The sequence below is a fragment of the Eleutherodactylus coqui genome, chromosome 6 (genome assembly GCF_035609145.1).
Source record: "Eleutherodactylus coqui strain aEleCoq1 chromosome 6, aEleCoq1.hap1, whole genome shotgun sequence".
Taxonomy (NCBI): Eukaryota; Metazoa; Chordata; class Amphibia; order Anura; family Eleutherodactylidae; genus Eleutherodactylus; species Eleutherodactylus coqui.
In genome coordinates this window covers 42,006,144-42,031,937 of record NC_089842.1, presented here as the reverse complement: position 1 = coordinate 42,031,937, position 25,794 = coordinate 42,006,144, and the positions used below count along the sequence as shown (strand labels likewise).

Here is a 25,794-nt window from a genome sequence, read left to right as displayed (position 1 = left end):
CGCCCCACCACCCTCAGGCCCCGGCTTGAGGCGACCCGCCCCACCACCCTCAGGCCCCGGCTTGAGGCGACCCGCCCCACCACCCTCAGGCCCCGGCTGGAGGCGACCCGCCCCACCACCCTCAGGCCCCGGCTGGAGGCGACCCGCCCCACCACCCTCAGGCCCCGGCTTGAGGCCACCAGCCCCACCACCCTCAGGCCCCGGCTGGAGGCGACCCGCCCCACCACCCTCAGGCCCCGGCTGGAGGCGACCCGCCCCACCACCCTCAGGCCCCGGCTTGAGGCGACCCGCCCCACCACCCTCAGGCCCCGGCTTGAGGCGACCCGCCCCACCACCCTCAGGCCCCGGCTTGAGGCGACCCGCCCCACCACCCTCAGGCCCCGGCTTGAGGCGACCCGCCCCACCACCCTCAGGCCCCGGCTTGAGGCGACCCGCCCCACCACCCTCAGGCCCCGGGCTACAGGCGACCCGCCCCACCACCCTCAGGCCCCGGGCTACAGGCGACCCGCCCCACCACCCTCAGGCCCCGGGCTACAGGCGACCCGCCCCACCACCCTCAGGCCCCGGCTTGAGGCGACCCGCCCCACCACCCTCAGGCCCCGGCTTGAGGCGACCCGCCCCACCACCCTCAGGCCCCGGCTTGAGGCGACCCGCCCCACCACCCTCAGGCCCCGGCTTGAGGCGACCCGCCCCACCACCCTCAGGCCCCGGCTTGAGGCGACCCGCCCCAACACCCTCAGGCCCCGGCTTGAGGCGACCCGCCCCACCACCCTCAGGCCCCGGGCTACAGGCGACCCGCCCCACCACCCTCAGGCCCCGGGCTACAGGCGACCCGCCCCACCACCCTCAGGCCCCGGCTTGAGGCGACCCGCCCCACCACCCTCAGGCCCCGGCTTGAGGCCACCAGCCCCACCACCCTCAGGCCCCGGCTGGAGGCGACCCGCCCCACCACCCTCAGGCCCCGGCTGGAGGCGACCCGCCCCACCACCCTCAGGCCCCGGCTTGAGGCGACCCGCCCCACCACCCTCAGGCCCCGGCTTGAGGCGACCCGCCCCACCACCCTCAGGCCCCGGCTTGAGGCGACCCGCCCCACCACCCTCAGGCCCCGGCTTGAGGCGACCCGCCCCACCACCCTCAGGCCCCGGCTTGAGGCGACCCGCCCCACCACCCTCAGGCCCCGGGCTACAGGCGACCCGCCCCACCACCCTCAGGCCCCGGGCTACAGGCGACCCGCCCCACCACCCTCAGGCCCCGGCTTGAGGCGACCCGCCCCACCACCCTCAGGCCCCGGCTTGAGGCGACCCGCCCCACCACCCTCAGGCCCCGGCTTGAGGCGACCCGCCCCACCACCCTCAGGCCCCGGCTTGAGGCGACCCGCCCCACCACCCTCAGGCCCCGGCTTGAGGCGACCCGCCCCACCACCCTCAGGCCCCGGCTTGAGGCGACCCGCCCCAACACCCTCAGGCCCCGGCTTGAGGCGACCCGCCCCACCACCCTCAGGCCCCGGGCTACAGGCGACCCGCCCCACCACCCTCAGGCCCCGGGCTACAGGCGACCCGCCCCACCACCCTCAGGCCCCGGCTTGAGGCGACCCGCCCCACCACCCTCAGGCCCCGGCTTGAGGCGACCCGCCCCACCACCCTCAGGCCCCGGCTTGAGGCGACCCGCCCCACCACCCTCAGGCCCCGGCTTGAGGCGACCCGCCCCACCACCCTCAGGCCCCGGCTTGAGGCGACCCGCCCCACCACCCTCAGGCCCCGGCTTGAGGCGACCCGCCCCACCACCCTCAGGCCCCGGCTTGAGGCGACCCGCCCCACCACCCTCAGGCCCCGGGCTACAGGCGACCCGCCCCACCACCCTCAGGCCCCGGCTTGAGGCGACCCGCCCCACCACCCTCAGGCCCCGGCTTGAGGCGACCCGCCCCACCACCCTCAGGCCCCGGCTTGAGGCGACCCGCCCCACCACCCTCAGGCCCCGGCTTGAGGCGACCCGCCCCACCACCCTCAGGCCCCGGCTTGAGGCGACCCGCCCCACCACCCTCAGGCCCCGGCTTGAGGCGACCCGCCCCACCACCCTCGGGCCCCGGGCTACAGGTGACCCGCCCCACCACCCTCAGGCCCCGGGCTACAGGCGACCCGCCCCACCACCCTCAGGCCCCGGGCTACAGGCGACCCGCCCCACCACCCTCAGGCCCCGGGCTACAGGCGACCCGCCCCACCACCCTCAGGCCCCGGGCTACAGGCGACCCCCCCCCCACCACCCTCAGGCCCCGGGCTACAGGCGACCCGCCCCACCACCCTCAGGCCCCGGGCTACAGGCGACCCGCCCCACCACCCTCAGGCCCCGGCTTGAGGCGACCCGCCCCACCACCCTCAGGCCCCGGCTTGAGGCGACCCGCCCCACCACCCTCAGGCCCCGGCTTGAGGCGACCCGCCCCACCACCCTCAGGCCCCGGGCTACAGGCGACCCGCCCCACCACCCTCAGGCCCCGGGCTACAGGCGACCCGCCCCACCACCCTCAGGCCCCGGGCTACAGGCGACCCGCCCCACCACCCTCAGGCCCCGGCTTGAGGCGACCCGCCCCACCACCCTCAGGCCCCGGGCTACAGGCGACCTGCCCCACCACCCTCAGGCCCCGGGCTACAGGCGACTCGCCCCACCACCCTCAGGCCCCGGCTTGAGGCGACCCGCCCCACCACCCTCAGGCCCCGGCTTGAGGCGACCCGCCCCACCACCCTCAGGCCCCGGCTTGAGGCGACCCGCCCCACCACCCTCAGGCCCCGGCTTGAGGCGACCCGCCCCACCACCCTCAGGCCCCGGCTTGAGGCGACCCGCCCCACCACCCTCAGGCCCCGGGCTACAGGCGACCCGCCCCACCACCCTCAGGCCCCGGGCTACGGGCGACCCGCCCCACCACCCTCAGGCCCCGGGCTACGGGCGACCCGCCCCACCACCCTCAGGCCCCGGGCTACGGGCGACCCGCCCCACCACCCTCAGGCCCCGGGCTACGGGCGACCCGCCCCACCACCCTCAGGCCCCGGGCTACGGGCGACCCGCCCCACCACCCTCAGGCCCCGGGCTACGGGCGACCCGCCCCACCACCCTCAGGCCCCGGGCTACGGGCGACCCGCCCCACCACCCTCAGGCCCCGGGCTACAGGCGACCCGCCCCACCACCCTCAGGCCCCGGGCTACAGGCGACCCGCCCCACCACCCTCAGGCCCCGGGCTACAGGCGACCCGCCCCACCACCCTCAGGCCCCGGGCTACAGGCGACCCGCCCCACCACCCTCAGGCCCCGGCTTGAGGCGACCCGCCCCACCACCCTCAGGCCCCGGCTTGAGGCGACCCGCCCCACCACCCTCAGGCCCCGGCTTGAGGCGACCCGCCCCACCACCCTCAGGCCCCGGCTTGAGGCGACCCGCACCACCATCCTCAGGCCGCGGCTTGAGGCGACCCGCCCCACCACCCTCAGGCCCCGGGCTACAGGCGACCCGCCCCACCACCCTCAGGCCCCGGCTTGAGGCGACCCGCCCCACCACCCTCAGGCCCCGGGCTACAGGCGACCCGCCCCACCACCCTCAGGCCCCGGGCTACAGGCGACCCGCCCCACCACCCTCAGGCCCCGGGCTACAGGCGACCCGCCCCACCACCCTCAGGCCCCGGCTTGAGGCGACCCGCCCCACCACCCTCAGGCCCCGGGCTACAGGCGACCCGCCCCACCACCCTCAGGCCCCGGGCTACAGGCGACCCGCCCCACCACCCTCAGGCCCCGGGCTACAGGCGACCCGCCCCACCACCCTCAGGCCCCGGCTTGAGGCGACCCGCCCCACCACCCTCAGGCCCCGGGCTACAGGCGACCTGCCCCACCACCCTCAGGCCCCGGGCTACAGGCGACTCGCCCCACCACCCTCAGGCCCCGGCTTGAGGCGACCCGCCCCACCACCCTCAGGCCCCGGCTTGAGGCGACCCGCCCCACCACCCTCAGGCCCCGGCTTGAGGCGACCCGCCCCACCACCCTCAGGCCCCGGCTTGAGGCGACCCGCCCCACCACCCTCAGGCCCCGGCTTGAGGCGACCCGCCCCACCACCCTCAGGCCCCGGGCTACAGGCGACCCGCCCCACCACCCTCAGGCCCCGGGCTACAGGCGACCCGCCCCACCACCCTCAGGCCCCGGGCTACGGGCGACCCGCCCCACCACCCTCAGGCCCCGGGCTACGGGCGACCCGCCCCACCACCCTCAGGCCCCGGGCTACGGGCGACCCGCCCCACCACCCTCAGGCCCCGGGCTACGGGCGACCCGCCCCACCACCCTCAGGCCCCGGGCTACGGGCGACCCGCCCCACCACCCTCAGGCCCCGGGCTACGGGCGAACCGCCCCACCACCCTCAGGCCCCGGGCTACGGGCGACCCGCCCCACCACCCTCAGGCCCCGGGCTACAGGCGACCCGCCCCACCACCCTCAGGCCCCGGCTGGAGGCGACCCGCCCCACCACCCTCAGGCCCCGGCTGGAGGCGACCCGCCCCACCACCCTCAGGCCCCGGCTGGAGGCGACCCGCCCCACCACCCTCAGGCCCCGGCTGGAGGCGACCCGCCCCACCACCCTCAGGCCCCGGCTTGAGGCGACCCGCCCCACCACCCTCAGGCCCCGGCTTGAGGCGACCCGCCCCACCACCCTCAGGCCCCGGCTTGAGGCGACCCGCCCCACCACCCTCAGGCCCCGGCTGGAGGCGGCCCCCCACCACCACCCTCAGGCCCCGGCTGGAGGCGACCCGCCCCACCACCCTCAGGCCCCGGCTTGAGGCGACCCGCCCCACCACCCTCAGGCCCCGGCTTGAGGCGACCCGCCCCACCACCCTCAGGCCCCGGCTTGAGGCGACCCGCCCCACCACCCTCAGGCCCCGGCTTGAGGCGACCCGCCCCACCACCCTCAGGCCCCGGGTTACAGGCGACCCGCCCCACCACCCTCAGGCCCCGGCTTGAGGCGACCCGCCCCACCACCCTCAGGCCCCGGGCTACACGCGACCCGCCCCACCATCCTCAGGCCCCAGGCTACAGGCGACCCGCCCCACCACCCTCAGGCCCCGGGCTACAGGCGACCCGCCCCACCACCCTCAGGCCCCGGGCTACAGGCGACCCCCCCCCACCACCCTCAGGCCCCGGGCTACAGGCGACCCGCCCCACCACCCTCAGGCCCCGGGCTACAGGCGACCCGCCCCACCACCCTCAGGCCCCGGCTTGAGGCGACCCGCCCCACCACCCTCAGGCCCCGGCTTGAGGCGACCCGCCCCACCACCCTCAGGCCCCGGCTTGAGGCGACCCGCCCCACCACCCTCAGGCCCCGGGCTACAGGCGACCCACCCCACCACCCTCAGGCCCCGGGCTACAGGCGACCCGCCCCACCACCCTCAGGCCCCGGGCTACAGGCGACCCGCCCCACCACCCTCAGGCCCCGGCTTGAGGCGACCCGCCCCACCACCCTCAGGCCCCGGGCTACAGGCGACCTGCCCCACCACCCTCAGGCCCCGGGCTACAGGCGACCCGCCCCACCACCCTCAGGCCCCGGCTTGAGGCGACCCGCCCCACCACCCTCAGGCCCCGGCTTGAGGCGACCCGCCCCACCACCCTCAGGCCCCGGCTTGAGGCGACCCGCCCCACCACCCTCAGGCCCCGGCTTGAGGCGACCCGCACCACCATCCTCAGGCCGCGGCTTGAGGCGACCCGCCCCACCACCCTCAGGCCCCGGGCTACAGGCGACCCGCCCCACCACCCTCAGGCCCCGGCTTGAGGCGACCCGCCCCACCACCCTCAGGCCCCGGGCTACAGGCGACCCGCCCCACCACCCTCAGGCCCCGGGCTACAGGCGACCCGCCCCACCACCCTCAGGCCCCGGGCTACAGGCGACCCGCCCCACCACCCTCAGGCCCCTGGCTACAGGCGACCCGCCCCACCACCCTCAGGCCCTGGCTTGAGGCACCCGCCCCACCACCCTCAGGCCCCGGGCTGCAGGCGACCCGCCCCACCACCCTCAGGCCCCGGGCTGCAGGCGACCCGCCCCACCACCCTCAGGCCCCGGGCTACAGGCCACCCGCCCCACCACCCTCAGGCCCCGGGCTACAGGCGACCAGCCCCACCACCCTCAGGCCCCGGGCTACAGGCGACCCGCCCCACCACCCTCAGGCCCCGGCTTGAGGCGACCCGCCCCACCACCCTCAGGCCCCGGCTTGAGGCGACCCGCCCCACCACCCTCAGGCCCCGGCTTGAGGCGACCCGCCCCACCACCCTCAGGCCCCGGGCTACAGGTGACCCGCCCCACCACCCTCAGGCCCCGGGCTACAGGCGACCCGCCCCACCATCCTCAGGCCCCAGGCTACAGGCGACCCGCCCCACCACCCTCAGGCCCCGGGCTACAGGCGACCCGCCCCACCACCCTCAGGCCCCGGGCTACAGGCGACCCCCCCCCACCACCCTCAGGCCCCGGGCTACAGGCGACCCGCCCCACCACCCTCAGGCCCCGGGCTACAGGCGACCCGCCCCACCACCCTCAGGCCCCGGCTTGAGGCGACCCGCCCCACCACCCTCAGGCCCCGGCTTGAGGCGACCCGCCCCACCACCCTCAGGCCCCGGCTTGAGGCGACCCGCCCCACCACCCTCAGGCCCCGGGCTACAGGCGACCCACCCCACCACCCTCAGGCCCCGGGCTACAGGCGACCCGCCCCACCACCCTCAGGCCCCGGGCTACAGGCGACCCGCCCCACCACCCTCAGGCCCCGGCTTGAGGCGACCCGCCCCACCACCCTCAGGCCCCGGGCTACAGGCGACCTGCCCCACCACCCTCAGGCCCCGGGCTACAGGCGACCCGCCCCACCACCCTCAGGCCCCGGCTTGAGGCGACCCGCCCCACCACCCTCAGGCCCCGGCTTGAGGCGACCCGCCCCACCACCCTCAGGCCCCGGCTTGAGGCGACCCGCCCCACCACCCTCAGGCCCCGGCTTGAGGCGACCCGCCCCACCACCCTCAGGCCCCGGCTTGAGGCGACCCGCCCCACCACCCTCAGGCCCCGGGCTACAGGCGACCCGCCCCACCACCCTCAGGCCCCGGGCTACAGGCGACCCGCCCCACCACCCTCAGGCCCCGGGCTACGGGCGACCCGCCCCACCACCCTCAGGCCCCGGGCTACGGGCGACCCGCCCCACCACCCTCAGGCCCCGGGCTACGGGCGACCCGCCCCACCACCCTCAGGCCCCGGGCTACGGGCGACCCGCCCCACCACCCTCAGGCCCCGGGCTACGGGCGACCCGCCCCACCACCCTCAGGCCCCGGGCTACGGGCGACCCGCCCCACCACCCTCAGGCCCCGGGCTACAGGCGACCCGCCCCACCACCCTCAGGCCCCGGGCTACAGGCGACCCGCCCCACCACCCTCAGTTCCCGGGCTACAGGCGACCCGCCCCACCACCCTCAGTTCCCGGGCTACAGGCGACCCGCCCCACCACCCTCAGGCCCCGGGCTACAGGCGACCCGCCCCACCACCCTCATGCCCCGGGCTACAGGCGACCCGCCCCACCACCCTCAGGCCCCAGGCTACAGGCGACCTTCCTTTTTTACTGTTCCCCGTCTCTCTGCTATAGCTTTAGAGGAAAGCCCTTTGAGTCCGGGTTCACACATGGCATATTTTGTTCTTTTTGGAGAGGTAAAATGAACGGCGCTCAGATGCGCACATTCTCCATAAGATCAGGTCAAAGATCAGTTGTTTAAAATATTTCTTTTTAATGTTTTGTCCTGATAATCACAGCAAGTAACACGTCAAAGAGGCGTCTGTGCTGAGATTTTGGGGGGCTAAAATGGTGCAGTTCTGAACTTCACCACTCGCCCCCCGGCTACACGATGTGTGAACAAGGCCTCAGCGCTAAGTGAGGAGCTACTTACCTGGACCCGTCCTCGTCAGGCTGTCCTGCTGAACTGACACAAGATGGTTCCGGTTTAGAACTTTCACATTCTGTTCCAATTATGATGTCATAAGCCCTGTGACATCATGTTAATTGTGATGTCATCATACTTTCTGCTGTTGTTTTTTTTCTTTTTTTAACTTTGTTTTATTTAACAGAATACAAAATCATGGTACAGAGCATACTTGCTTAGAAAGAAGTATTATACATGGCATTGAGTGTTTCTATGCAAATAATATTTATGCGTACAAGTACATTTAACACTGATCTGTACCTATATAAACTGGTCAATAAAAAAAAGAAAAGACATTGCTTTTTGTTTTGTTTTGCTTAGTTTCATGTTGAACAGTTGAATAACAATATAGGGGGGAGGGAGTACCGGAGAGCCCGCGCCGGGCAGCCGCTCAGTGCCTGGCGGAAAAATGGGGGGTACATTAGGGGTACGAATGGAATGTAGGGAGGGATGAGAGAGATGCGAAGTATAGAGGGGGGAGAGGAAGGGTGGAAGCCCGGATAAAGCTCAGGTTGCTGATAAAGTTTGTCGGTTGATGAGCCAGAGGCCCCAGATCTCCTGAAACCTACCCGGGCATCCTCTGTTCTTATAGATAATTTTTTCATATGGAGTGACATCATTTATTAGTTTTATCCATTGTGTTAGTAGGGGTGGGTCTGCAGCCATCCAGTGCAGTACCACCACTTTGCGGGCCAGGAACAGTATTTTCCTGAGGAAGATGCGTGTATATTTGGGCCATTGATCTTCCGGCAGTAGACCAAATAGAATTACTTTGGGATCCATTGATATAGTAAATGGGGGTAGTAAAAGTGAGTTTGTAAAGGCTGTAATGTCAGACCAGAAATTGTTTACTGGTGGACAGTCCCAGATTAAGTGCCAAAAGTTCGCCCCAGGTTGGTGGCATCTGTGGCATGAGTTTGATGGGACGTTGCCCATTTTGTGTAGTCGGTTAGGGGTGAGATAAGCTTGATGGATTATATAAAGTTGGATCAGTTTATTATTCACGGCAGGAGAGACAGACAGGTGGGATTCCATGATGTCTGTCCAATCGTCAGTTGTGAGGGATGGGATAGAGAGCGTCCATTTATTAAAGACTGGAAGTGGGTTGTGGTTTACTTTGGCTGAGAGCAAATGTGTATAGAGTGCCGAAATCAAGCCCTTGGGTCCTTGGGATGTAAGGATTCCGATGGTAGGGAAATTGGATATCTGAGTAGAGTTGGGGGGGAACTGGGTGGTCAGTGCGTGCCTAAGTTGAAAAAATCTGAACAGCTGGAGGTGTGGGGATTGTACTGAGTCGCGTAGCTGAGTGAATGTGGGGAGTATACCGTCCATGTATACATCTCTCAGCGAGATGACCCCCAGACTCCTCCAGTATTGGGGGTCTGGGACTGACTGCAGAGCCGTCAGGCCTGGGTTATTCCAGAGAGGGAGATCGGATACCGTATCATCAAATCTCTGGATAGATTTTGTCTCTCTCCACACACTCAGCGCCAATCTGTGGAGTGGTAATAAATCGGAGGGATTTGAACATTCGGGAAACTCCAAATACACCAACAGATTGTTGCCTTTCACTTGATGTTCAAGGTATTGGTCTGTGGTGGGTTTTCCTGTGTTTTGGAACCACGGACGTATATTGCGAAGCTGGCCAGCTGGATAATATAGTCTGAGGTCTGGGAGGGACATACCAGCCTGGTTCTTGGGTCTCTGTAGTGACATTAAACTTAGTTTGGGTCTCGATGAGCCCCATATAAATGAGGAGATGTGGAAGTTTAGGGATTGGAAATACCGTTTGGGGACGATCGTAGGCATGTGCTGTAAAATATATAGGCATTTCGGTTGTATAGCCATTTTGACTAGGTTTATGCATCCTGCAACTGATAGGGGCAACCTGGACCATTGTTTAAGTTTGTGTCTTATGGTTTCAAATAGAGGATTAATGTTTTCTTCCAGGGCTTTGTTGTGGTTTCGGGTTATGTTTATCCCAAGGTATTTGAACGTTGATACCACCGCCAGGCCATATCTAGCTACTGAGGGATCTATCACAGGGTTATGGTCCATGTATAGGATCGTGGATTTGGACCAGTTAAAGGGGTTGTCCGGCCAGAAACATCAGGTCTCATTACTTCTGTTTGCCCATTTCCATGCACTTTGTAATATACATTGTGCATGGAAAATGAAGCAAACAGAAGTTTTGGACTTACCTTTAGGGGTGCCCCCCCCCTGTGTTGACCCTCGGTCGTCCCAGGTTACGACAAGAAATCTTCTGCATTTCTTGTCGGGCCGGCAGCAGCTCTCGTCGGCGCTGGAATGCTCCTCTTCCCTTCCGCGCATGCGCAGTCCTTCTTTCTTCTGCCGGGACCGCGCTCTTTACCTCATGATCGCAGGGGACGCGCGCCGCCGGTCGGCGCATGCGCAGTACACTCACTTCCTGGTTTCATATACCAGAGCGGAGTGAGTGACTGCCTGCCGCTGCTGCTTGGACAAGAGCCAAGAAGACACCGTCGGGACTTTAAAAGTATGTGAAAGGGGAGAAGGGGAGTAGGGGAGAAGGGGAGAAATGTTGGAGAGATGGATGGATGGATGTGTGCACGGGGGGGGGGGGGGGGGGTGCAGTGATGTGTGTGTATGTGCACGGACCGGCTGACAGAAGTCCCGGGGGAAGGGGGGGGTGTGGAGTGGGAAAGATCGATGGATGGATGGATGGATGGATGGATGTGTGCAGGGGAAGGCGGGGGGGGTATGGGGTGCAGTGATGTGTGTGTGGTGTGCACGGACCGGCTGACAGAAGTCCCGGGGGAAGGGGGGGGGTGTGGAGTGGGAAAGATCGATGGATGGATGGATGGATGTGTGCAGGGGAAGGGGGGGGGGTGCAGTGATGTGTGTGTATGTGCACGGACCGGCTGACAGAAGTCCCGGGGGAAGGGGGGGGGTGGAGTGGGAGAGATCGATGGATGGATGGATGGATGGATGTGTGCAGGGGAAGTGGGGGGGTGCAGTGATGTGTATGTGCATTGACCCGGCTGACAGAAGTGTGGGGGGGGGGTCATTGTGAGAGGGGCACTATGAGGGCATGTGTGTGTGGGGAAATGTTTTACTTTACTTTAGCAGGGGGCGGGGCCTGGGCGGGGAGAGACTGTAGAGCAGTTCAATAGAGGTGGGCGTGTCGTGGGCGGGGCTAGGACGTGAGCTGAGGGAAATCCTGCCTTTTCATGTCTTACTACCATCGGGAGCGCGCACACAGAAGAGGGGGGGGCGCAGGGCATGTGAGAAGGCAGCACAGAGGCGCCATCTTTGAAAACTGCAGAGAAGATCAGTCTAAGGTAATAAACTGACATTGCAGCTGATCTGCTGGCCGGTTTGAGCCCCTGTATGCTGTCTGTTACTATCCTTACTGAAAGGGAAGCAGCAGCATTATAAAAATTTTTACCCTGTGTGGCCGGACAACTCCTTTAACTTGTAGGCCTGAATACTGGGCAAATTTGTCAATGTGGTATAAGGCCTGGGGAAGGAGGTTTCTGGATTTGATAGGAAAAGGATCGTGTCATCCGCATAAAGGCTCACCTTACTCTCCAGGCCCCCCCACCTGATTCCGGTTACGGCCGAAGTGGATCTCAAGCGAATCGCCAGAGCCTCTATGGCTATGGCGAATAAAGCCGGGGATAGTGGGCAGCCCTGACGCGTGCCCCTGGTCAGTGAGAAGTCGGCCGATGGAATACCGTTTACATTTACGTTGGCGCTTGGGGATTTATATATTATCTTGATCCAGTGTATGAACTGGGGACCGAAACCGAATCGGTGAAGGCAGGCCTCCAGAAAGCTCCACTCCAGGGAGTCGAAGGCTTTCATCATGTCCAGTGATGCGAGGGCCCAGGGCATGTTAAATTTGGTACCAATCTGAATGGCGGTCTGGACTTTTCGTATATTAATCGTTGTAGACTTCCCTGGCATAAAGCCAGTTTGGTCTGGATGTATAATAGAGAGAATGACTTGGTTTAGTCTAGTTGCCAGGACTTTGGTTAGAATTTTGTAGTCTGCGTTGACTAGCGAAATGGGTCGATAGGAGCTACAGTCTAGCGGGTTTTTGTTGGGCTTTAGTAAAACGATTATGGTGGCTTTATAAAATGAGGGGGGAAGGGAGTTGCCTAGTTGGGCCTGGAGTAGTGTTTCGTGCAGTAGTGGGGTAAGATGTTCACTATATTTTTGGTATACTTCAATGGGGAGGCCATCTGGGCCCGGGGATTTGTTCAGTGCCATATCTTGGATGGTTTGTTGAATTTCTTCTAGGGAAATAGGGGCCTCTGGAAGCGCTATTTGTTCGGCCTCGAGTGTTGGGAATACCAGATCTTGGAGGTAGCTGAGGGTGTCTGTAGTGGATTTGTTAGTAGAGGAGCTATAGAGATTGGCATAGAATTCTCAAAATCGTTCTGTGATGGACTGGGCGTCGGTGAGCGTCTCGCCTTGTGTATTTTGGATTTTAAGGATAGTATTGGACTGGCCCTCCCGTCTGATGAGGTTAGCCAGAAGGTGGCTGGATTGGTTCCCCAGTTCAAAGTAATATTGTTTGGTGAAGAATAATTTACGTTTGGTTTTTTCGTGGATTTGAATTTTATGCAGGCGGGACATGCCGAGCCATGCCACCTTGTTGGAGTCTGTAGGGTCAGAAATGTAAAGTTTTTCCGCCTCCACAGCCCGTGCCTCGATGTCGCGGTCGGACTGGGATGTGGATTTTTTAATGTGAGTGATGGCGGATTTGAGACAGCCCCTGAGGTAAGCTTTGAGGGTATCCCATTTCAGGGCATAGTGGGTGTTGTTGTTGTGGACGTCCAGAAAGGTTAATATGTGGGCGGGTGTTTGGTCGTCGGTATCGATAAGTTTAAGCCAGAATGGATGTATTTTCCAGTTGGGGATGATCTTATATTGGGGGAATTTTAAGGTTAATAGTATCGGGCAGTGATCCGAGATGCCTCGCGGGCAGTGTGTTATATTGGAGAGGTAAATTGCTAGAGATGGGGAGCCGAATATATAATCAATTCTGGACAGGGTGTTATGTCCCTGGGAGTGGTAGGTGTATTCCTGGGCAGTGGGGTGACTGATGCGCCATAAATCTACCCATCCCACACTATCAGTTAGCTGTTGCAGGGGGGATTTAGCAGTGGTAGAGGCTGTGGAAGGTGTATGGAACCTATCTATATTTGAATCCATTACTTGGTTAAAGTCCCCCATGCAGATGACACTTGCCAGGGGGTATTGGTGGGCGAATGCTATGGCCGCTTGTACGGGATATTGGTTGTTATGGGGTGGGTTATATATACATAAGATGATATAGGGCTTAGAATCTATTTCGGCATATACGAAAGTGAATCTCCCTTCAGGGTCTCTACGGGTGCTAATTGGGTTCCATCTTACTGCTTTGTGGATAAGGAGTGAAACTCCCCTGGAGGAGGAGGTGTGGAAGGAGTGGCTTACCCATTGGACCCAAGGTTTTTTGAGTAGTTCGGCTTTTTCTATAGTGAGATGAGTTTCCTGCAAACATACAATGTGAGGGTTAAATTGTTTAATGTATGAGAACACAGCCCTGCGCTTGACGGTGGTGCCCAGACCTCTCACATTCCAACTAAAACATGTTAACGCCATTTAAGTGGTATAAATCGGTAATTCGCAAATAGGGCATTTAAGAGCGGCGGCATTTTGCGTGTAATAATGGAATAATAGCACCAGCGCGGACTCTCCGGGAATTTAACAAAAACGGAACTGTAATCACACAAATATTTAACATGTGACATTCCGTTTAACTATTATAACGGGAATGTCAAGAGAAAAACCTTTAAGTTACGCTCTAACGAGAGAGTAACGGTTGTTACCAGTAGGGGAAATTCCTATGGCCTTAAGGGAAGTGGTGACATCGACTGAGACTAATGAGTTTTGCGTCTTATTTATTATGCGCTAAGGTCCCAATAAGGGAGTTATTGAATATTAATTGCACATTGTTCCCAGTAGGCCAGGGGAAGTATAGAATAACATTATAAATAAGGTTTAGAATATAGCTACGACATATTTAGGATCCAGCGTCTGCGGATGGTATGGGATGCATATGGAGCCATTCCATGGCTTCGGCTGGTGATTGCATGAAGAGGACTTTCCCGTCCGCTACGATGCGCAGGCGGGCAGGGTAGGCCATGGAGTAAGGGATGTTTCTGTCCTTGAATTTTTTCTTGACCTCTATAAAGGTGGTTCTCTGCTTTTGTAAATCCGCGGAAAAATCAGGAAAAATGGAGATCAGCGAATTGTTGTATTTAAGTGGGCCTTTAAGTCTGGCTTGACGCAGTGCAATGTCACGGTCTCTGCAGTTCAGAATCCTTGCCAGGAAGGGGCGCGGGGGGGGGGGGGCTCCGGGGGCGGGGGTTTGTCTGGGACACGATGGGCTCTCTCCACGGTAAAGGAGGCTGAGAAGATGTCGTTCCCCAGTATAGATTTTAGCCAGTTCTCCGTGAAAGTCTCCAGTTGGGAGCCTTCTGCTCGTTCCGGCAAGCCAATTATCCGTAGGTTGTTACGACGGAGGCGATTTTCTAAGTCGTCCATCTTGGATTGGCAGAGTTCTAACTGTTTAGTAGCTTTGTGTATTGCTGCCGGGAGTGGTCTCAGGGAGTCTTCAATATTAGAAACGCGGTCTTCCATCTCGCTCATTCTGCCTCGCATATTTTGTAAGTCCTGTCTCAGCAGGAAAACGTCTGCTTTAATTTCGTCTATTTTGCCCGTGAGGGAGGATTTGCAGTTATTGATAGCTTCAAGAAGTTGCCGCATAGTGGGTTCTGGGGTCTGCCCCGGGTCTGTCTCGCTCTCCCTCGCCTGGGTGGTACGCGAAGGCCGTGGTGTATGTTCAGGTGTCTCTGTCCGGGAGAATTCTTTAAGTTTTTCGGCTGCAGTGCTGCCCTTGGCTCGGGTACTCCATGTTGAACAGATATTAAGCGGGGAGGATAATTGAGGCTGTAGGAGTGTGACTCTGCGGTAATATTGAGAGAGAATGTATGGGGCTTGAGAGGAGCTCTGCTCGTGCTGTTTGAAGAGCTGAGTGACTTGAAACACCTAGCGGTGTTAGATGGATGATGTTTTTTTTCTTAAGATTTTTTTAACTTGTACATGTACTGATCCGAAGAGCTTACAATCTAATATCATTCTATGTGAAGCGCTGAGTTGGTGAGAATCTCCCGATCCAGCAATGCTTTTTATGCTGAAAGACAGTGATTAATGAGAAGTAAAAGAATAGTAAACATTTTTTTGTATTTACTCGGGACGATGATCGCTCAATTTAATTGGTTTGAAAAAATTCTGAGCAATAATCGTTCCGTATAAATGACCATCTTAGAGACCAAAAAGTACGAAACCCCTGCGGCAATTCACATCTGTGCGGGATGTGCTAAAGACTTCAGCTGCGGATCTGCTACGGACATTCCACAGCAAATCCGCCCCGTATGAACATGTCCTTATAGAAGGCAATGGGAAGTTTTTTTACAGTTTTTTTTTCATATATTTAAATTTTGTTATGTAGAGATGAGCGAGCATACTCGTCCAAGCTTCATGCTCGTTCGAGTATTAGGGATGCTTGATGCTTGATGCTCGTTACTCGAGACGAGCACCACGCGGTACTCGAGTCAATTCCATTTCCTTCCCTGCATGTTTAGCGCCATTTTCTGGCCAATAGAAATGCAGAGAAGGCATTACAACTTCCTCCTGTGACGTTCCAGCCCTATCCCACCCCCCTGCAATGAGTGGCTGGCGAGATCAAGTGACCGAGTACTTAAAGCGGTCCCGTCCAGGGCTCGCCTCAGACACACACTGAGAGAGATCAGGGACAGTGCTGCTGCTGCTATAGGGAAAGTGTTAGTTCCTGTCTTCAAGAACCCCAATGGTCCTTCTTAGGGCCACATCTGACTGTGTGCATTACTGTTGTGGCTGCTGAGAGCAGTTTTGCACCAAAAATTTTTTTTTTCATCTCGGGCTGTGCAGGCTATTAAAGCTATAGCGTTCTCAGTCTGCAGTCAATTATACAGAGTATAGGGAAAGTGCTGCTGAGATAGAGACAGTGGTAGTGTAGGATCCTGTCTACAAGAACCCCAACGGTCCTTCTTAGGGCTACCTGTGACCATGTGCATTTTACTGCGTTGCTGCTGGGAGTTGTAGTGCATCAGTATTGCAGAGCCAGACCTTTTTGCAGCCTTCCGTATAATTTTTTTTCTGCCTGCAGTTTGCGTTACAATACCACTGTCAGCCTCCAACTGTACGCCAATAATTCCATAATTTTTTACACCGGTCTGTGTCTGCCGTCAACTTCACGCGCAGCGTACGGCCACTGATAGAGGGAAAGTCATATACACGCTATATAGCCTGTATTCTTTTTCCAAAAAATTTAATACAAAGCTCCTTCTTACGGCTACCTCTGACCGTCTGAAATTTACTGGGTGTCTGGTGGGAGTTGCAGTGCATCAGTATTGCACAGCTAGGCCACTTTGCAGCCTCCCGTATTCTTTGGTTCTGCCTTAAGTTAGCGTTACAATACCGCTGTCTTCCTCCAACTGTACGCCAATAATTCCATAATTTCTTACACCGGTCTGTGTTTTTCGTGAAGTTCACACACAGCGTACGGCCACAGTCACTGATAGAGGGAAAGTCATGTACACGCTATATAGCCTGTATTCTTTTTACAGAAAATTAAAATAAAAGCTCCTTCTTACAGCTACCTCTGACCGTCTGAAATTTACTTGGTGTCTGGTGGGAGTTGCAGTGCATCAGTATTGCATTGCTAGGCCTGTTTGCAGCCTTCCGTATTCTTTGTTTCTGCCTGGAGTTAGCGTTACAATACCGCTGTCAGCCTCCAACTGTACGCCAATAATTCCATAATTTCTTACGCCGGTCTGTGTCTGCTCTATTCGTAATCCACCATGCTGAGGGGTAGGGGTAGGGCTAGAGGACGCGGGCGAGGACGAGGACGCGGAGATCCAAGTGAGGGTGTGGGCACAGGCGGAGTTCCTGGTCCAGGTGAATCGCAGCCGGCTGCTGCAGGATTAGGAGAGAGGCAAGTTTCTGTGGTCCCCAGCTTCATATCACAATTTATGGGTCCACGTGGTAGACCTTTATTACAAACAGAGCAGTGTGAGCAGGTCCTGTCATGGATGGCAGAAAATGCATCCAGCAATGTATCGAGCACCCAGTCTTTTACACCGTCCACTGCTGCAACTCTCAATCCTCTGGCTGCTGCTCCTCCTTCCTCCCAGCCTCCTCACTCCATGAAAATGACACATTCTGATGAGCACAAAAGCAATGAACTGGCAGCATATGCGGATGTAGAAAGATGCAGAAAGTTGTTTTATTGCCCCTTTACATGAAGACGCATGTAACGGGGTCCTCATGTAACGGGGTAATAAAACAACTTTTTGAATCTTTCTATATCCGCCTATGCTGCCAGTTCATTGCTTTTGTGGACATTTATTAGAACCTTTCTGGTTTTTTGGTTCTTATCTGGCTTGTGCATTTTAGTGGCCTGACCCCGGTAAGGGTATACTTAGTGCTGTTGCTGGGAATTGCCATATTCTTATAGATTCTGATGAGCAGACAGACTCCCAGGGACTGTTCTCGGGCCCCTGCCTTGATTGGGAAAAAATGTTTCCTCTCTCACCTGAGGAGTTTGTCTTGACTGATGCCCAACCTTTGGAAAGTTCCCGGGGTCCGGGTGATGAGACTGGGGACTTCCGGCAACTGTCTCAAGAGATTTCAGTGGGTGAGGAGGACGATGATGATGAGACACAGTTGTCTATCAGTGAGGTAGTAGTAAGGGCAGTAAGTCCGAGGGAGGAGCGCACAGAGGATTCGGAGGAAGAGCCGCTGGACGATGAGGTGGAGGCTTGTGGAAATGGAGGCTTTCAAAAACATGATAGCGGCGGCGGTCCTACGCTACTCAGTCCCCAGTGGCCACTATTTTTCCCGGTGTGCCGAAGTCCGCTTCATGCCTACGATTGCTGAAGTTGTTGGCTGAGACCTAGGTCCTGGGGGAACTGCAACTGCGCCAGGTTGGGCTTGTGGAACTTTTTCCTGGCTAATCCAATCATTGGAGCGGTGAAAGAAAACGTAAGTGATTTACAGAGACCTTCGCAGCTGAACTAGCATCGAAGTCCGCTTCATGCCCTCCATTGCTGAGGGTTTGTGCAGAGGCCTATGTCCTCGGCGCAGTGAAAGTCTGCCATGTTTGGGCACTCTGATTTCTTCATGGTTCATGTCTTGGGTCGCCTAGGAGCCACCTATGCTGTGGGTGCACACAGACTTCCCATTGCGGTGATTTAACTATCTGGCACAAAGAAACTGACTGACTTGGGTAGGGGGCAGAGTGCAGATGGCTTTCCCCTTGCGGTGTCGATTGAGCTTTCCGACACCTAGACAGAATGAATACTGTGTGGGCACATGGATTCCCCATAGCTATGTAACTCATGCCCACGTTTGCAGCTCCTGACGGAGGTTGGTACTTTATTGGAATGAAGATCGAACATCAATTTCTCATTGATTCTCAACTGCATTGTGGGCTGTCGGTCGCCCCCCCCCCCCCCCCGCCCCTTTACAGAAGGTCGCTGCCTGGCCCTGCCAATCCTCTGCAGTGTGTGCCTCCGGTTCCTCTTCATGGCAGACGCACTTGGAAATAGACATGAGGGTGGTGTGGCTATGAAGCGAGTGTGTGGCATGAGGGCAGCTGAAGGCTGCGCAGGGACACTTTTGTGTGTGCTGTGGACGCAGGGTCGTGCGGGGGGTTGGGCAGCATGTAACCCAGGAGAAGAGGCAGCGGTGTGTCCCGCAGGCAGTGATTGTGCTTGGTTGCAGGTAGTGTGGTGCTTAGCTAAGGTGTGCCTTGCTAATGAGGGTTTGTCCGAAATAAAAATTGTTAGGGGGGGGGAGCAGACTCTTGCCGCTATTGTGGCTTAATAGTGAGACCTGGGAGCCTGGGATGCAGCCCTGCATGTTGCCCTGCCCTATCCGTTTCTGTGGCGTTTCCATCACTTTCGTAGGTTTTCCAGATTTTCACAAGTGAAAACCTAAGCGAGCATCGGTCATATACAAAAATGCTCGAGTCGCCCATTGACTTCAATAGGGTTCGTTACTCGAAACGTACTCTCGAGCATCGCGGAAAGTTCGACTCGAGTAACGAGCACCCGAGCATTTTGGTGCTCGCTCATCTCTAATGTTATGCTTTTTTTCGTCCCGCTGACACCGCCCCCTTTCTTCTCACCAATCCTAGCAGAGATATTGAGATGTCACCATCCACTCTAAATACAATTCCTGCCGCCCCCCCATTCTGGCACATGGCACCATGTACAATGATTCTACAGACTTGGCGTAAATAATAGGACGGCGATCTGAAAAGGGACATTGTCAGACCACACACGAACCTCACCGACAGACACCGCGGGATCGGCGAGTGGGTGGGTATAAACATGTATCCCCCGGCTGCCTGTCCCCACAACTTTGGGTCAGAGTTGGCAGTGACCGTGCCCCCATTTGTAGTCCCCAGAAGATGGTTGTGTGGTCCCAATACCGTCTGCAGAGATCCAGTGTACAGAATCATTGCCGGGATGGATAGTAATTATATGGAAAGTAGTTAACTATACTTTCAAAAACTTTTGACATGTCATAGGGACATGCGAAAAGTTTTGATTGGTGGGGGTCCTGGTGCTGAGACCCCCAATGGTCACTAGATCAGCGTAGGTGAAGTGCTCAGCTAAGTGCTGTCATTGCTCGCTAGCTAGAGGTAGGCCCAATAGAAAGTCTATGGGTCAAACTTCAGCTAGCGAGCCGTTACAGTGGTCAAATTAGCACTTCTGCTTTTTCGTTTTAGCGACCGGTGGGGGGGGGGGCTCGGCACTCAAACCACCAACTATCAAAAAGTTTTTTGAACACCTAGTTACACCTTTTAAAGTGTTTTTCCAGGCAAATGTTATTGTACTGATGACAGCCTAAGTCATCAGTAGTGATTGTCTGGGGTCCACTGGTCGGGATCAGGAGTGATCAACTTTTCTGGTGCCCGCTGTCAGTGCCACAGCACACAGGGGTACAGAGCGGAAGCAGATCGCTCCAATCCCTATGTAGTGGGCGGCACTGGTAATTGCAGGCTGGGGTCTCATTAAAATTAGTGACATAGAGTTGATTAAAGGGGTTGTCCCGAGGCAGCAAGTGGGTCTATACACTTCTGTATGGCCATAATAATGCACTTTGTAATGTACATTGTGCATTAATTATGAGCCATACAGAAGTTATAAAAAGTTTTATACTTACCTGCTCCGTTGCTAGCGTCCTCGTCTCCATGGAGCCGACTAATTTTTGGCCTCCGATGGCCAAATTAGCCGCGCTTGCGCAGTCCGGGTCTTCTGCTTTCTTCTATGGAGCCGCTCGTGCCAGAGAGCGGCTCCGTGTAGCTCCGCCCCGTCACGTGCCGATTCCAGCCAATCAGGAGGCTGGAATCGGCAGTGGACCGCACAGAAGAGCTGCGGTCCACGAAGGTAGAAGATCCCGGCGGCCATCTTCAGCGGTAAGTATTGAAGTCACCGGACCGCCGGGATTCAGGTAAGCGCTGTGCGGGTGGTTTTTTTAACCCCTGCATCGGGGTTGTCTCGCGCCGAACGGGGGGGGGGGGGTTTAAAAAAAAAAAAACCCGTTTCGGCGCGGGACATCTCCTTTAAGTTGTTAGAAAATTTAAAACTTTAATAAAGAGAATTTTAATATAAAAAAAATCTGTGACACCTGCAGCAGCAATTACCCGCTCTGGCCACTACACAGGGTCGGTGCCATCTGCTAACGCTCTAAACTCTGTGTATTGTGGTGCTGACCCCATACAATCAGCTGTTTTATGACCTAGCCTGAGGAAAGCTTATTAATAATCGTATTTGCCTGGAAAATCCCTTTTAAGTATTTGCTGCACTGTCGCCCCTGCTTGTCCTACTTGCTGACTACTGCTGGCACAGTTGCAGAAGGACTGGCAGGGCCGGCTGTACAGAACAGCAGAGGATGTGGCTGTCCGTGTCTCAGGAGAAAGGATCCCGCTCAGTGGCGTACATGGAAGAGACTAGCCTCTTACTGTAGAATGGCATAAAATATACCCGTCTTCGGGTACTTTTACAGTTTCTCGTTAACTTGGGGGGTCAATTAGAACACAAACTAAATGTTGTTTTGTTTTGTTTTTTTACCAGGATTGTTCAGTCATTCGGTTCGCTGCAACAGTGAATGAGAACGGCGAAATAAGCGCTGTTCAAACCGAATGTCTAGCAAACGTGCCAGGATGATTTTTATGGTTGCATACAATGAACGATAAGCGAATGAATTATCATTTATTTTCCAGTCGTCGGCCGTGTTTACACTAAACCATAATCATTCTGTGTAAAAGCATCCTTAGTAAATGCGGCCATTTCTTTCTAATACCGGTCCTTGCTCAGTGGCGCTCCCTTCCATGTTTTATTGGGTCACCATGACTACTTGTTGCACCCCTGCAAAGGACTAAAGGCTCTTTAGTCAGTCTCCTATTTGTTAGTCGAGACCCCCTGTGTCTTCTGTACTCAGTTGCTCTTCTTGTCGCAGTGTTGTCTCTTCCATGTAGTCTGTTGTGTAGATGCGAGGACACAGACAATGTTAGCGCCCCCATCAGAGTCTGAACCCCATGACACTTGTAACTGGAGATACCATAGGAGCTGACATGATGACATTGCGGTAGGTGGAGTTATAGGTTCTCAGATCTCTATATGGAGCCCCTATAGTTCCTGCCCTGCAGCAGCTGCAGTCTTTGGGAGATGATACACTATACTATATGTAGGATAAGACTACTTCTAGAACATTGGGCTGCAGCGATCACTCCCATCATGGTCGCCGTGTAAGGAGAAATCGGACAAAAGACAAACACCATGATGTAGATTATAGAATTCTGTTTTATTAGAATAGCAATAAGCAACATTGTAATTAAATATTATCGGCCATTTAATAAATGACACAATGATCACAGTGACTGTCAGGTTAGAACGGGTGGAGACCACAGAACTTGCTGCGGTCCTTCTGACCAGTCCACCGATGTCCTAAGATGAGAGCCGCCAGACCCAAAGATCCAGAGGAAGGCGAAAAAACTCCCCGGAGAGTTCTACCTCAGGGGGGCAAAAAATTCCTTCCTGACCCCAAATGTGGCGATCGGCTATCACCCTGGATCCAATCTGTCCTGCTGCATATTGCTCTTGAGATGTATGTAATTACAGTTGGTCCCCGACTTGCGAACAGGTTCCGTTCCAGGAGCCTGTTCGCAAGTCCATTTTGTTCGCAAGTCGAACAAATGGTTATATGGAGCGGGATCGCGGGTAGATCCCGCTCCATACAACGTCGGGTGCAGGCTGTTCTTACAGCGGGCATCGAGCGGCAGCAGTTCCGACGAGCTGCGTCGCTTGTCGAAACTGTTAACACTTTAAATACCGCTCTGACAGCGGTATTTAAAGTGTTAACAGTTCTGACGAGTGGCGCGGCTCGTCGGAACTGCTGCCGCTGGGTGCCCGCTGTAAGAACAGCCTACACGCGACGTTCAGGGGGCCCGTACAGCGTCCCACGATGAGATCACGGGACGCTGTGCGGTTGCTAGGCAGCCGGGGACCTCCTGACCTCCTGCCCTACCACCCTCAGGCCCCGGCTTCAGGCTACTTGCCCTACCACCCTCAGGCCCCGGCTTCAGGCTACCTGCCCTACCACCCTCAGGCCCCGGCTTCAGGCTACCTGCCCTACCACCCTCAGGCCCCGGCTTCAGGCTACCTGCCCTACCACCCTCAGGCCCCAGCTTCAGGCTACCTGCCCTACCACCCTCAGGCCCCGGCTTCAGGCTACCTGCCCTACCACCCTCAGGCCCCGGCTTCAGGCTACCTGCCCTACCACCCTCAGGCCCCGGCTTCAGGCTACCTGCCCTACCACCCTCAGGCCCCGACTTCAGGCTACCCGCCCTACCACCCTCAGGCCCCGACTTCAGGCTACCCGCCCTACCACCCTCAGGCCCCGACTTCAGGCTACCCGCCCTACCACCCTCAGGCCCCGGCTTCAGGCTACCCGCCCTACCACCCTCAGGCCCCGGCTTCAGGCTACCCGCCCTACCACCCTCAGGCCCCGGCTTCAGGCTACCCGCCCTACCACCCTCAGGCCCCGGCTTCAGGCTACCCGCCCTACCACCCTCAGGCCCCGGCTTCAGGCTACCCGCCCTACACCCTCAGCCCCTCAGGCTCCCTCCCTCCGGCTTCAGGCTACCCGCCCTACCACCCTCACCCTCAGGCCCCGGCTTCAGGCTACCCGCCCTACCACCCTCACCCTCAGGCCCCGGCTTCAGGCTACCCGCCCTACCACCCTCACCCCTCAGGCCCCGGCTTCAGGCTACCCGCCCTACCACCCTCACCCTCAGGCCCCGGCTTCAGGCTACCCGCCCTACCGCCCTACCACCCTCAGGCCCCGGCTTCAGGCTACCTGCCCTACCACCCTCAGGCCCCGGCTTCAGGCCACCTGCCCTACCACCCTCAGGCCCTGGCTTCAGGCTACCTGCCCTACCACCCTCAGGCCCCGGCTTCAGGCTACCTGCCCTACCACCCTCAGGCCCCGGCTTCAGGCTACCTGCCCTACCACCCTCAGGCCCCGGCTTCAGGCCACCTGCCCTACCACCCTCAGGCCCCGGCTTCAGGCTACCTGCCCTACCACCCTAAGGCCCCGGCTTCAGGCTACCTGCCCTACCACCCTCAGGCCCCGGCTTCAGGCCACCTGCTCTACCACCCTCAGGCCCCGGCTTCAGGCTACCAGCCCTACCACCCTCAGGCCCCGGCTTCAGGCTACCTGCCCTACCACCCTCAGGCCCCGGCTTCAGGCTACCTGCCCTACCACCCTCAGGCCCCGGCTTCAGGCTACCTGCCCTACCACCCTCAGGCCCCGGCTTCAGGCTACCTGCCCTACCACCCTCAGGCCCCGGCTTCAGGCTACCTGCCCTACCACCCTCAGGCCCCAGCTTCAGGTAACCTGTCCTACCACCCTCAGGCCCCGACTTCAGGCTACCCGCCCTACCACCCTCAGGCCCCGGCTTCAGGCTACCCGCCCTACCACCCTCAGGCCCCGGCTTCAGGCTACCCGCCCTACCACCCTCAGGCCCCGGCTTCAGGCTACCCGCCCTACCACCCTCAGGCCCCGGCTTCAGGCTACCCGCCCTACCACCCTCAGGCCCCGGCTTCAGGCTACCCGCCCTACCACCCTCAGGCCCCGGCTTCAGGCTACCCGCCCTACCACCCTCACCCTCAGGCCCCGGCTTCAGGCTACCCGCCCTACCACCCTCACCCTCAGGCCCCGGCTTCAGGCTACCCGCCCTACCACCCTCACCCTCAGGCCCCGGCTTCAGGCTACCCGCCCTACCACCCTCACCCTCAGGCCCCGGCTTCAGGCTACCCGCCCTACCGCCCTACCACCCTCAGGCCCCGGCTTCAGGCTACCCGCCCTACCGCCCTACCACCCTCAGGCCCCGGCTTCAGGCCACCTGCCCTACCACCCTCAGGCCCCGGCTTCAGGCCACCTGCCCTACCACCCTCAGGCCCCGGCTTCAGGCCACCTGCCCTACCACCCTCAGGCCCCGGCTTCAGGCCACCTGCCCTACCACCCTCAGGCCCCGGCTTCAGGCCACCTGCCCTACCACCCTCAGGCCCCGGCTTCAGGCCACCTGCCCTACCACCCTAAGGCCCCGGCTTCAGGCCACCTGCCCTACCACCCTAAGGTCCCGGCTTCAGGCTACCTGCCCTACCACCCTAGGGCCCCGGCTTCAGGCTACCTGCCCTACCACCCTCAGGCCCCGGCTTCAGGCTACCTGCCCTACCACCATCAGGCCCCGGCTTCAGGCTACCTGCCCTACCACCCTCAGGCCCCGGCTTCAGGCCACCTGCCCTACCACCCTCAGGCCCTGGCTTCAGGCTACCTGCCCTACCACCCTCAGGCCCCGGCTTCAGGCTACCTGCCCTACCACCCTCAGGCCCCGGCTTCAGGCTACCTGCCCTACCACCCTCAGGCCACGGCTTCAGGCTACCTGCCCTACCACCCTCAGGCCCCGGCTTCAGGCTACCCGCCCTACCACCCTCAGGCCCCGGCTTCAGGCTACCTGCCCTACCACCCTCAGGCCCCGGCTTCAGGCTACCCGCCCTACCACCCTCACCCTCAGGCCCCGGCTTCAGGCTACCCGCCCTACCACCCTCACCCTCAGGCCCCGGCTTCAGGCTACCCGCCTTACCACCCTCAGGCCCCGGCTTCAGGCTACCCGCCCTACCACCCTCAGGCCCCGGCTTCAGGCTACCTGCCCTACCACCCTCAGGCCCCGGCTTCAGGCTACCTGCCCTACCACCCTCAGGCCCCGGCTTCAGGCTACCCGCCCTACCACCCTCACCCTCAGACCCCGGCTTCAGGCGACCCCGCCCCACCACCCTCAGGCCCCGGCTTCAGGCGACCCCGCCCCACCACCCTCAGGCCCCGGCTTCAGGCGACCCCGCCCCACCACCCTCAGGCCCCGGCTTCAGGCTACCCGCCCTACCACCCTCAGGCCCCGGCTTCAGGCTACCCGCCCTACCACCCTCAGGCCCCGGCTTCAGGCTACCCGCCCTACCACCCTCAAGCCCCGGCTTCAGGCTACCCGCCCTACCACCCTCAGGCCCCGGCTTCAGGCTACCCGCCCTACCACCCTCAGGCCCCGGCTTCAGGCTACCCGCCCTACCACCCTCAGGCCCCGGCTTCAGGCTACCCGCCCTACCACCCTCAGGCCCCGGCTTCAGGCTACC

The 25,794-nt window shown here is 59.9% G+C and overlaps 1 protein-coding gene across 2 annotated transcripts in view; it reads left to right on the top strand.

Annotated features, from left to right (window-relative positions):
* Window positions 1–25,794, top strand: part of LOC136632075 (uncharacterized) — a 142,189-nt gene that overhangs the window by 61,697 nt on the left and 54,698 nt on the right. Inside the window, exon 1 of one of the 2 annotated variants that reach the window (XM_066606684.1) lies at window positions 11,113–11,280. The exons of the other annotated variant lie outside the window; for it this stretch is intronic. The gene's annotated coding sequence lies outside the window, so the exon portion shown is untranslated. Of the gene's footprint in view, window positions 1–11,112; window positions 11,281–25,794 lie in introns of those variants that run through there. 2 annotated transcript variants of the gene reach the window in all.